This window comes from Rhinopithecus bieti, unplaced genomic scaffold (assembly GCF_001698545.2).
Source record: "Rhinopithecus bieti isolate Rb0 unplaced genomic scaffold, ASM169854v2 scaffold_26813, whole genome shotgun sequence".
Classification (NCBI taxonomy): Eukaryota; Metazoa; Chordata; class Mammalia; order Primates; family Cercopithecidae; genus Rhinopithecus; species Rhinopithecus bieti.
Genome location: NW_016812144.1, coordinates 469,786 through 483,565, shown reverse-complemented (window position 1 = coordinate 483,565; position 13,780 = coordinate 469,786).

Here is a 13,780-nt window from a genome sequence, read left to right as displayed (position 1 = left end):
ATCCTGACGGCTTATACCACACGGTATTCCAACTTCCCTCTCCGTGCCCCGCCATCCTGATGGCTTACACCACTAACTCTAAGGCAGGTGGATTTTTTTAGGTTTGTTTTTGTTTTGCCATAATTCCTAAGTAGGATATTCTGTTAAGGAAGATGATTTGAGGGGAAAATCACATTTTATAAAAATATCTATATTTCAGGTTCTGCTCTTAGTTCCTCAGATGTGTCATTTCATTTGCTTGTCACAATTCTCTGTAATGGGCACGATTAACTCCATCTTATAGATGAGGAAACCAGTTGAGAGACACTAAGCAGCTTGTCCAATGTCACACACGATGCTCCTCCAAGAGGCTAAAACATTCGCAGAATTGTGAGTCTGACCCCAAATGAGTAACTGACAGACTGAAGAAGAAAGGGGACGGTTCCTAAATAAACCAGTGTAACTGTGCAGGCGTTCTTGACGTGCTCAGGAAAACATGAGGGCACATATAGAAACTGAAAATAGGGCACCCGGCCTTGGGAGAACAGGAGTGGGCAGGAACCCGGAAAGCAGTCTGAAAAGTTAGCCCTGAAAAGGAGCTGGGTGTTTATAATGGTGAAGAGAAACCCTCTGGATGCTCTTTCAGCTTTGTTTTTCTTTCTTCCCTCAGGCATATGCACCCAAAAATGGTCTTTGCCCATTTGCAAAGTATAGCTCAAACCTTAGTGGGAGGAACTAAAGTCCAAGGAAACCATCTCATGAATGTAAATATCCTGGCCCAGGGAAATTAAAACCCAAACACTGTGAATATTCACTGAGATAACTTGTGAATGAGGCTATGAACTGCTACCAGTAACCACTGAGAAATCATAAAACAAGTGCCAGAGAGATGGGGACCAGACGAGGAGGCTCTTTATGGAATGATAGGAATGATCTCCAAATACACTGAAATACACTGAAAAGAGAAAACGCGCAAGTGCAGGATGCTGTGTCCATGTATGTTACTATCTGTGTACAGAAAGGCAAGAGGATATCCCTTTGCTTCCAGACACACTGAATAGCTCTAGAAAGATACCACATTCCCCGCCACTGGTGGGTGAACTTGGTGGTTGGGCAAAGGGGCAGGAGCAAAACTTTCCACTATAACCGTTTACATTTTGAATAAGTAAACTGTCTTACTTGTTCCAAAAAAATAAAAAGAATAAAACTTAGAAAGTGTTTACCTGATAAAAAAAAAAAAAATAGAGTTTGAAAGAACAGATTTAAGATGGAGTCTAGTTCTGCCATCCAGGCTGGAGTACAGTGGCGTGATCTCGGCTCACTGCAACCTCCGCCTCCCGGGTTCAAGTGATTCTCCTGCCTCAGCCTCCTGAGTAGCTGGGATTACAGGCGTGCACCACCACGCCCGGCTAATTTTTATATTTTTAGTAGCGATAGGGTTTCACCATGTTAGTCAGGATGGTCTCGAACTCCTGACCTCATGATCTGCCTGCCTCGGCCTCCCAAAGTGCTGGGATTACAGGTGTGAGCCACCGCGCCCGGAGAAATGGTTTGCAAGGAAACATAGTGATCCCCAGGAGCCAAAATAAGCCAAACTCTAGGACCCTTTCTACAGTAAGGTGTGTAGGCCCTTTCTACAGCAAGGTCCTAGAGTTTGGCTTCTTCTCAGTGATTTTTCCACTCCCACAGACTTGGCTCCTCCCAACAGAAGGAATGGTGGTAGTCGGTGGGTTAATTTGCTTAAGGTCACACAGCCAGGATATGGGTGAGAGGACAGAACAAAGTCATGCCTGTGCCCTCTCTTACACAGACTTTTCTTATGGTCTTCTCATCACTGCATTGACTATGTGCAAGTCTTATTTTCCACCCCAGGCTGGAGTGCAGTGGCACGATCTTGGCTCACTGCAACCTCTGCCTCCCAGGTTCAAGCGAGGCCTAGGCAGGAGAATCGGTTGAATATGGGAGGCAGAGGTTTCAGTGAGCCAAGATCACGTCACTGCACTCCAGCCTGGGCGGCAGAGCTAGACTCCATCTCAAAAAAAAAAAAAATCTGTTCTTTCAAACTAATTTTTTATCAGGTAAACATTTTCTAAGTTTTATTCATTTTTTTTTTTTTGGAACAAGTAAGACAATGCAAGTCCCCCACACATGGTTCCTAATGTAATTCTCTGCAATGTAGATTATTAAATATATGTTGGGGCCAGGCACAGTGGCTCACACCTGTAGTCCTAGCACTTTAGGAGGCCAAGACAGGAGGATTGCTTGAGCCCAGGAGTTCAAGACCAGCCTAAGCAACATAGTAAGACTCCGTCTCTACAAAAATAAAAAATTATCCAGGCATGGTGGTGCATGCTTGTGGTCTATCTAGACTATTCAAGAGGCTGAGGTGGGAGGATCACTTGAGACCAGGCAGTCAAGGCTGCANGGAGCTTGCAGTGAGCCAAGATAATGCCACTGCACTCCAGCCTGGACGACAGAGCGAGACTCCATCTCAAAAAAAAAAAAAAATCTGTTATTTCAAACTCTAATTTTTTATCAGGTAAACATTTTCTAAGTTTTATTCATTTTTTTTTTTTTTGGAACAAGTAAGACAATGCAAGTCCCCCACACATGGTTCCTAACATAATTCTCTGCAATGTAGATTATTAAATATATGTTGGGGCCAGGCACAGTGGCTCACACCTGTAGTCCTAGCACTTTAGGAGGCCAAGACAGGAGGATTGCTTGAGCCCAGGAGTTCAAGACCAGCCTAAGCAACATAGTAAGACTCTGTCTCTACAAAAATAAAAAATTACCCAGGCATGGTGGTGCATGCTTGTGGTCCATCCAGACTATTCAAGAGGCTGAGGTGGGAGGATCACTTGAGACCAGGCAGTCAAGGCTGCAGTGGGCCATGATCATACCACTGCACTGCATCCTGGGCAACAGAGCAAGACCCTATCTCAAATGAAGACATAAACAAATTTGATTTAATTTATTGTAAACTTCTTGGCTTAATGTTCCAAAACTAACTTCTTGACTTAATGTTCCAAAACTAACTTCCACAGCTGGGCTGCCTTTTGGGATTGATCAAATAAGGATAAATGTCCCATCCAAACAGCACTGAGAAAATCCCGGCAAGATTCCACTGTCGAGGGGGAAGAGGGAAGTATCAAGAGTACATACTTCTACTCTGACCATCTGTACTGTGACTTGCTTAGAACAGTACTTTCACAGTATTAAACTACTTTTTGAAGTGGAAATCAATATGTAAACAACGACAATTCAATGGCAAACTCAGTAACATGCACAAACTTTCAGGAAAAGAGAACACACAACACCGAGAATCTACTTTGTGCCAGCAGCCAGGAAAAGCAGCATAAGAGATCGGATCATGTTTTCCACTGACAAACTTGAACATTTCAGGTCACACCCAAGTTCAAGGACTGGAACTTTAATATTCCATGAATTCAGTGGAAAGACCTCCAGCTTCCCTTCCATTCAACGTGATGATTGTACAGAACCAGAAAAGCAGAACTTTCTTCTGGAACATAAAACTTGTTATACGGAGGGATCCTATAATTCTTTCCCTTTTCTCCTCTTTCATAAGGGAGTGTGGGATACTGGAACTTGACCAAGTTACCTGCAGAGACAGCAGTTCTCATTCGCCCCACTTCAACATTTCTAGGCAACATGCCAGGTACAGTGGCTCACACCTATATTCCCAGCTACTCTGGAGGCTTAGGCAGGAGGATGGCTTGAACCCAGAAGTTGGAGACTAGCCTGGGCAACATAGTGAGACCCTGTTTCAAAAAAAAATAAAACTTTCCTAGGCAATAAGAAGTACCTTTCTCAATAAGAAAGCAGGAAATCCTGCTTTTTGATAATGCAAACAACTAGAAGAACCACGTCATTGGCTTTATAATATACCATTTTTAAAAAGCTCCTGTGCCCAATTTTCTTTCCCTTCCCAGGGCAAAGGGTCAGCATGGTAGCTGAATATGGGGCAGTGAAAGCATGTTATGGAGCCATGCAGAAGGGTGGGTTAGTCAGTGAGGCTGGAGGGTGGGGAATGAGGAGTTGGGTGCAGGTGGCAGGTGGGAGAAGGATTTGAGAGATTGGCCATATTGAGCAAATAGGCACATACATTGAGGATAATGAGAGTCATGTTTCTCACTACTACCAGAGATGATGGTTACAAACAGAGAAAGGGGCAAGGCTAGAAAGAACCCTGAGTGGTTGGATTGAAATTGGAGGCGTGGCTTTATTATAGATACACGAGTAATATGTAATATATATTTTATCATATATTTTGTTATATTTATATTAAATATATACGTATGTTCGTAATATGTTTATATTTAAATATATATAAATATATAAAGTAATACTTAGATATAATGTGTGAATATTCTATATGGGAACATATAATCTTATAACCCTAACCATCAACTGTTATGAATAACACCATCTGGGCCCCAAGAAACACTTCACATCTCTTTTCCTTGTCCTTGAAACGAAAGGGACGGGGTCTGAACGCTGTGAGGGTTTGTGGGTTGTACCACTGCCCACAGTGGAAACTGGCCTGATTGGGAATACGGAGTGCAAAGCTGGGAGGGGCTTTGATAACAGATCACACAAATGATTCAGCCTGTTAAACTGGTTTCAGATAGGATGAATACAATACATTCTTACACTTTGCCAGAGGCACCAAGTTCCATTTTCCATTTTCTTTTTCTTTCCATCCCAACAGGTGGTTCTGGAATGTTCATGAATCACTGCAGTGTTTGCAACAGGAGCCATGGTGGCTGAGGAGTAGTTTGCAATACTAAACTATTCTTATTCCTCTCAAATTTATGTATATGCAAATCTAGACATAACATGAGTCAAGCGTGATTTTGAAAAAAAGAAAAGTCTTTAAAAAGCAAAGCCTGAAACACTGGGCAAGGCACTCCACGCTGAGGCAGGTAGATTTTTTTTTTTTAACTGCCGTGATTCCTAAGTAGGCAATTCTATTAAGGGAGATAGTTCGGGGTGGGGGCAGGGTGGGAAATAACATTTTACAAAATAATCTACACTTCTGCTTCTGTCCTAGGCACGTGTATTTGTCATTTCACTTAATGCTCACACTGTAGGAGATGGGTAAGACTAGCTCTGTTTTTCAGATAAGGAAATAATAAAGATAAGCAGAACTCAGTGAAATGGGGGAAAAAGAAACAGTAGAGAAAAACAAGTGAGACAAACAGCTGGTTCAGAAAAAAAAATTATAAAATTGACAAACTTCTAACAAAAAAAGAGAAAGAAAATACAGATGACCAATGACAGGAATGAAACTGGGGTATCACTACAGACCCCACAGACTCAAAAGGATTACGGGGAATACTATGAATATCTATACACACATAAAACTTGACAGTTTAGAAGACATGGACCAACTGCTTGAAAAATAAAACTCACTCAATATCAAGCAGGTAATATGAGCAGCCCTATAACAATTAGGGAAATGTGAATTTGAAAATTTTTTAAACTCACCCTTTCACACCAAACCAACCAACCTCTAAGTAAAGAAAATTTCACTCAGAATTCTACCAAATATTTAATGAAGAATTAACACAAACTTTACCTAATTTCTTCCAGAAAAAAAAGAAAAATTAGGAATACTTCCCAATTTACTTTATGAAGTAGTATTATTCTGATACTAAAACCAGAAAATATCAGTACAAAAAATGCAAACTACAGACCCTCGTGAATACAGATTTTTAAATTCTTAACAAAATGCTAGCAAATAGAATTCAGTAATATATAAAAATAATCATATACCATGACCAACTGAACTTTAAAAGGTACAAGGCAGGTTCAAGATACGAAAAATCAGTCCATGTAATCTACCATATTAACAGGCTAAGAAAAGTCACATAATCACATCTATCAATGCAGAGAAAACATTAGACAAATTAAAAATCCACTCACGGTAAAGACTGGAATAGAGGGACATTTCTCAGGAAAAAAATCTTAGAAAAACTGGAATAGAGGGGAAATTCCTCAACTTGCTAAAGAGGATCTACAAAAACTCCCAAAAGCTAACATTATATAATTAATGGTTAAAGACTGAATGCTTGGCCAGGCATGGTGGCTCACACCTGTAATCCCAGCATTTTGGGAGGCCAAGGCAGGCAGATTGCCTGAGCTCAGGAGTTTGAGACCAGCCTGGGCAACACAGTGAAACCCCATCTCTACTAAAATACAAAAAATTAGCCAGGCGTGGTGGTGTGCACCTGTAATCCCAGCTATTGGGAGGGTGAGGCAGGAGAATTGCTTGAAACTGGGAGGCAGAGGTTGTAGTGAGCTGAAATTGTGCCACTGCACTCCAGCCTGGGTGACAGAGTGAGACTCCATCTTCAAAAAGGAAAAAAAAAAAAAAAGACTGAATGCTTTCCACCTAGGATCAGGAACAAGGCAAAGATGTCTACTCTCAGCACTTCTATTCAATATAGTGTTAGAATTTCTAGCCAGTGTAATAAGACATGAAAAGGAAATAAAAGGCATACAGATCAGAAATGAAGAACTAAAACCGTCCCGGCTGGGCACAGTGGCTGATGCCTGTAATCCTAGCACTTTGGGAGGCCAAGGTGGGTGGATCACTTGAGGTCAGGTATTCAGAACCAGCCTGGCCAACATGGTGAAACCCCATCTCTACTAAAAATACAAAAAAATTAGGATGCCCATAATCCCACCTACTCAGGGGGCTAAGGCAGGAGAATCGCTTTCATCTGGGAGGCAGAGGTTGCAGTGAGCCAAGATCATGCCACTGCACTCCAGCCTGGGCAACAGAAGATGACAATGACTCAAAAGAAAAAGAAAAAGAAAGAAAGAAAACTGTCCCTATTTGTCGATGACATGATTGTTGACATTGAAAAACCCCAAGGAATCTACAACAAACAAAAAATCCTCCTAGAACTAATAAGTGAGTTTAGCAAAGTTGCAAGATATAAGGCAAACATATGAAAATCAATTGCATTTCAATATGCTAGCAATGAACACACAAACACCAAAATTAAAAATACAGTATCATTTACAATTGCTCAAAATTAAAAAATAAGTACTTAGGTGTAAATCTAACAAAGCAGGTACAGGGTTTGTATGCTGAAAACTACAAAATGCTGATGAAAGAAATCAAAGATCTCAATAAATGGAGACCCATACCGTGTTTATGGATTAGAAGATTCAACATAGTAAAAACACGTCAATTCTCCCCAAACTGATTTACAGGTTTAACACAATTCCTATCAAATCCCAGAAGATTTATTTGTAGGTGTATTTATGTGGGAAGTCAAAGGAACCAGACTAGCTGAAACAATTTTGGAAAATAATAATAAAGTAGGAAGAATCGGTCTACCTGATTTCAAGACATTACAAAGCTACCATAATCAACAGTATGAGGTATTGTCAGAGGGACAGACATATAGATCAATGACACAAAATGGAGAATCCAGAATAAAAGTATGCCCAACTGAGTTTTTCTTTTTTAATAGAGACAGGGTCTCGCTCTGTCACCCAGGCTGGAGTGCAATGGCGTTATTATAGATCACTGCAGACTTGACCTCCGAGGCTCACACAATCCTTCCACCTCAGCGTCTCAAGTAGCTGGGATCACAAGTGTGCACCACCATACCCAGCTAATTTTTGTATTTTTTGTAGAGACGGGATCTTGCCATGTTGTCCAGGCTGCCATCCTCTGGCCTCAGCCTCCCAAAGTGGTGGGCTTACAGGTGTGAGCCACCATGCCCAGCCCCAACTGATTTTCACAAAAGTAGAAAAGCGATTCAATAGAGAAAGGATACCCTTTCCAACAATGGAGCAACTGGACATCCACAACAAAAGTAACCTTGACCCAAGTCTCACAACTTTTGCACAAATTAACTGAAAATGGATCACACACTTAAATGTAAATGTAAAACTGTAAGACTTTTGGGAAAAATATCAGAGAAAATCTTAAAGAACTGGCTCTAGGCAGCTGGGTGCAGTGGCTCACACCTGTAATCCCAGTACTTTGAGAGGCTGAGGCAGGTGGATCACCTGAGGTCAGGAGTTCAAGATCAGCCTGGGCAACATGGTGAAACCCCGTTTCTACTAAAAATACAAAAATTAGCTGGGCGCGGTGGCACGTGCCTGTAATCCCAGCTATTTGGGAGGCTGAGGCAGGAGAATCGCTTGAGCCCGGGAGGCAGAGGTTGCAGTGAGCCAAGATTGCGCCATTGCACTCCAGCCTGGGCAACAGAGCCTGATTCCATCTCAAAAAAAAAAAAAAAGAAGAGAAAAAAAAACTGGCTCCAGGCAAATAATTTTGACATCTAAAGCATAATCTATATAAGGGAAAATTAATAAGTTGGACTTCATCAAAATTAAACTTTTGCTCTGTGAAAGACCCTGTTATAAGGTTGAAAAGATAAAAGAGAGACTGGAAGAACATATTTACAGACCACATATCCAATAAAGAACTAGTTTCTAGTATATATAGACTACTCACAGAATTCAACACTTAAAACAAAAAAATCTGGCTGGGCGTGGTGGCTCATGCCTGTAATCCCAGCACTTTGGGAGGCCGAGGCGGGTGGATCACGATGTCACGAGATGGAGACCATCCTGGCTAACACGGTGAAACCTTGTCTCTACTAAAAATACAAAAAATTAGCCGAATGTGGTGGTGGGTGCCCGTAGTTCCAGCTACTCGGGTGGCTGAGGCAGGAGAATGGCGTAAACCCAAGAGGTGGAGGCTGCAGTGAGCCAAGTTTGTGCCACTGCACTCCAGCCTGGGCAACAGAGTGAGACTCCATCTCAAAGAAAGAAAAAAAAATCATGGTATCCAATTAGAAAATGGGCAGAAAACATGAACAAACATTTTGCTGAAGAGGATATACAGATCACAAGCCCATGAGATGCTCAACATCATTAGCCATTAGGAAAATGCAAATTTTATAAATGACAATTAACTATCATGACACAACTATCCCCATGACTAAAATAAAAAAGAGTAACTACAGTACCCAATGCTGGCGAGGATGTAGGAAAGCTGGATCAGTCGTAGATTACTGGTGGGAATGTAAAATGATACAGTCACACTGGAAACACAATTTGGCAGTTTCTTAAAAAACTAAACATGCCACTACCCTGTGACCTCAAAACTGCTCTCCTGGGCATCTTCCCCAGAGAAATGCTCCCACAAAACGTTCACACAAATCTGTACATGAAGTTTATAACAGCTTTATTCATAACAGCAAAAAACTGGCAACAACTCAGATTCAACAGGTGAGCAGTTGAACAAACTGTGGTGCATGCATACCATAAAATACAGGAAGAAATAAAAAAGGAACAAACTTTCATACATGTAACAACAGGGATGAACGTCCAGAGGATTATGCTGAGTAAAAAAAAGCCAATCCCAAAAGTGTATACACTTTTGTGTGTACCATTCCATTTACATAACATTCTTGAAATAACAAAATGATAGTAATGAAAAACAAACTATTGTGATTGCCAAGGGCTAAAAGGGGTAGGGACAGGGAAAGGGATCATATGAGGGGCCCTTTTGGTGGTGGAAATGTTCTATAAGGTCATCATGTCAATGTTAATATCCTGGTTGTGATATTATATTATCATTTAGCAAGATATCACCAGTGGGGGAAACTGGGTAAAGGGTACAGGGGATCTACCTGTAATATTTCTTACATCTGCATGTGAAGAATCTATAATTAGTACAAAATAAAAAAAATTAAATATTAATACATTTAGTTAAACTTTTAAAAAACAGACCAGGGCCAGCATGGTGGCTCACACCTGTAATCCCAGCACTTTGGGAGGCCAAGGTGGGCAAATCGCGAGGTCAAGAGATCGAGACCATCCTAGCCAACATGGTGAAACCCTGTCTCTACTAAAAATACAAAAATTAACCGGGCGTGGTGGTACGCACCTGTAGTGCCAGCTACTCGGGAGGCTGAGGCAGGAGAATTGCTTGAACCCAGGAGGCGGAGGCTGCAGTGAGCTGAGATCATGCCACTGCACTCCAGCCTGGTGACAGAGTGAGACTCAATCTCAAAATAACAAAACAAAACAAAACAAAACAAAACAGGCAGGCTCACACCCATAAGCCCAGCACTTTGGGAGGCCAGGATGGAAGGATGGCTTCAGCCCAGGAGTTCCAGACCAGCCTAGGCAACATAGTGAGCACCTGTCTCTACAAAAAAATTTTAAAAATTAACCAGGCATGGTGGCGCATGGCTGTAGTCCCAGTAACTCTGGAGGCTGAGGCAGGAGGATCGTTTGAGGCCAGGAGTTTGAGGCTGCAGTGAGCCATGATCATGCCATTGTACTCCAGCCTGTGTGACAGAGTGTGATGCTGTCTCTAAAAATAAAAAATTAAATTAAAAAATTTAAAAACATGAAATATATTTCACCCTTTACATTGATTTTAATTTATATTTTGAAGAAAAAAAATTTTTAAAAATTATATTTGAATATCATTAATTTTTTTAATCTTTGAGAAGAATTACAAATTGCAAAGTGATAAAATGAGAAAATACTAAAGTAGAACTTGGGGAAGCTGGGAAGAAAACTAAAATTCACCACACAAAATTCACCCATTACTAATTTAAAAAAAAATGAAAATGAGTAAGAAAAGTATTGTCAATAGATCAACAGGCTATGAGGTCATCTGAAGTCCCTGACACTTGATCTCCTTTACTAGAATATTTAATTATATCAGAACATTGTGAATAAACAGACGGCCTCCACTATACTCTTGCCCCAAGCCTTACAAATATGAAGGGCATGCCTGCTTCCTGCTTCCCCTCTCCCTCCTTGTGATCTGACAGCACTCCTGAATGGGAAAACATTTATAAATACCTACGTCCAGAATCTAACTCTGTTTTACAGAGAAACACAAAACAGTTTCACACAGCATGGCTATTATACACTGAATTTTCTAGGAATGCAACTAACATGTAACTTAAGGAAAGACAGTACTTTGCTTTATTCAAAATGTTTACCCTGAGCTGTCAGCATTTCAAAGTCACTAATGTCAACACTGCCTGGTATTTGAATTCTCAACACTGCACCCATGAGTCAATCTCATTTGTAGCATTCAAGCTTATAGACAGCAATCTCCACTAATGTACAAACATCTGACTGTCTTCTAATGGAGTCAGGCTCCAGCATTTACACACTGATATGTCACTTTATTAGAAATTATTTGCCTATTACTTCTTCTCTACATTACAAGTACAGCATTATATTGATTTTTTTCAGTAATGTATATGGACTGGTGAATTTCATTTTTACAGAATAATCATCATCTAAAAGGGTAACTGGACTACTAGGTTGAGGTCTCTGCCATGAGCAGCTTCAGAAGGCCTGCTAGTGCTCCCTTCTCCTTGCCTGCATGCACAGAAGGCCACACAAGGGAAACAGCAATGGCCAGCTGATAAGAACAGGGGTCATCGTGCAAGCAGAAGGGGAGGACAAGGCCACCTTCCAGCAGGCACTAAAGTAACAATGAGAACAACAAAAACAAAATACATAGAAAAGAAAAAAATGGCAAAATTGTACTTCAGGCTTTAGTGCCCTCCTTACTTTCACCCCAAATAATGCAAAAATTTTTCCTCTTCCTTCAACAGAGCATAAATGATATGACCTGGCTGGGCACCATGGCTTACACCTATAATACCATCACTTTGGGAGGCTGAGGCAAGAGGATTGCTGGAGCCCAGGAGCTCGAGGCTACAGTAAGCTATAATCATGCCACTGCACTTCAGCCTGGGCAAAAGAGTGACAGCCTGTTTAAAAAAAAAAAAAAAAAAACCTGATAACCACACATTCTCCAGTGGTATCTCTCTCAGTCTCTCAATTTCTGATTTTTGGACAAACACTAGCTTCCCTCTGTAAGATAGGTGATCACAGAAAACTCTCTAGATCTATCTGGAAAGCTCTGGAAGATCATAAAAGGGGACCAGCTGAGGATTCCAAGTAAATATGCACCTATGAAACAAAGTTACTGGTAGAAATCGGAGATTTCAAAAAAATCTCCAATTTGCTTTCTCATTGAAATTCAAGATTTGATAGCTATGAAATTTGAGCAAGAAGTCATGCAGAAGAAATAATTTGAAAGCAGAGAAATTAGACTAAAGATTAAAAACACAATAGTTGAAGAAAAGAAACATACAAACATACAAAGCAAAGCATATTAGATGATAAACTTTGAAAAAACTAGAAGCATGAATGAAAGTTGAATCACGAGAATCAGAGAAAAATATATGACCACAGAAAGAAAATACCAGGAACCAAATACACACCACACGTTTAAATTTTCCTGGAGGAAACTCCAGGGTGAAAAGAGGAAACCATAATCAAAGCAATAACAAGCATGCCTAGGAAAGGCATTTAAAAAAACCCATCAAAATCCTAGATAACCCAAAGGAATGAAGGAGAAGACTTAACATGTAAACAATGCCCCAAAGCCAACTTTCTTGCATCGATATGTAATGGACGAAAACACAAAAATCACTCACAGTAAAGTGAGGAGCAAGTCAACGTGTCACTAGCATTTAACACAACTGGGAAATCCACCACCACGCACAAACCAGCAAGAACCAGAAATTAAAAGAACAACTCCTGGAATGGAGGAAAAAAGGCATTGTTTACTGCCAGCGTGAATGCACTTGGCTTGGAAGACAGTCTGAGAATAGTGCAAGGAGAGGATGGAAAGGGTAGCGACCAAGTTCCAAACTAAAATATTTTAAACTAATGAAAAAAATCATAGTCAGTGGACCAGTGCACACCAAAATTGGAATGATACAGAGAGATTAGCATGGTTCATGTGTAAGGATGACATTCAAAGTCGTCAAATAGTCCATATTTTTAAAAATAAGAAAAAAATGAAACGAACAAAGAATCCCATTCACAATAGGAATAAAAGTAAAAAACAAAGGCATAAACTCAACAAAAAAGGAAAGGAAGGAATGAAGGGCGGGCAGGAGGCAGGGAGGGAGGGAAGGCACAAACAAAGATAAACTCGACAAAAAGGAAAGGAGGGGAGGAGAGCGGGGAAGGAGGGGGGAAGGAAATAGCAAACTTTAGGGGAAGAGTCAAAAAAAAAAAAAGGAAGAGAGGACATGGAGAACTGGAGAGACTGACAGGTCCTGGATGGAAAGAGTTGGCAAATATGTCAATATTCTTGTGGGAGGTGCAGGGAGAGCTCCCCGCTGTCTATATCACAGGCACCCAGGGAGGACCCAGGAAAGCTTCCACCCCCAAACCAGCACTGCACCTTGTGCCAACACAGAAAGCCACAGAAAACCCTTGGCCCCGCTCCAAAGCCCTAACTAAATCATGTACTCCCGGGAAACGCAGGGCCAAGACACCACCATGGGCGTCATCAAGCTTAGAATCAATTCAGCACCATGTTCTCACTCATAGGTGGGAATTGAACAATAAGAACACTTGGACACAGGAAGGGAAACATCACACACTGGGGCCTGTTGTGGGGTGGGGGGAGGCAGGAGGGATAGCATTAGGAGATATACCTAATGTAATTGATGAGTTAATGGGTGCAGCACACCAACATGGCACATGTATATGTATGTAACAAACCTGCACGTTGTGCACATGTACCCTAGAACTTAAAGTATAATTTTAAAAAAGAGGGAAAAAAAGAAAAAAAAAGAATTAATTCAGCACCTTAATTAGTGTGGAGTTCATAACATCCTCACAACTGGGTTTACCTCGGACACCACCAGAAGCTGAAAGCCATTCCTGCTCCATCCACGTATGA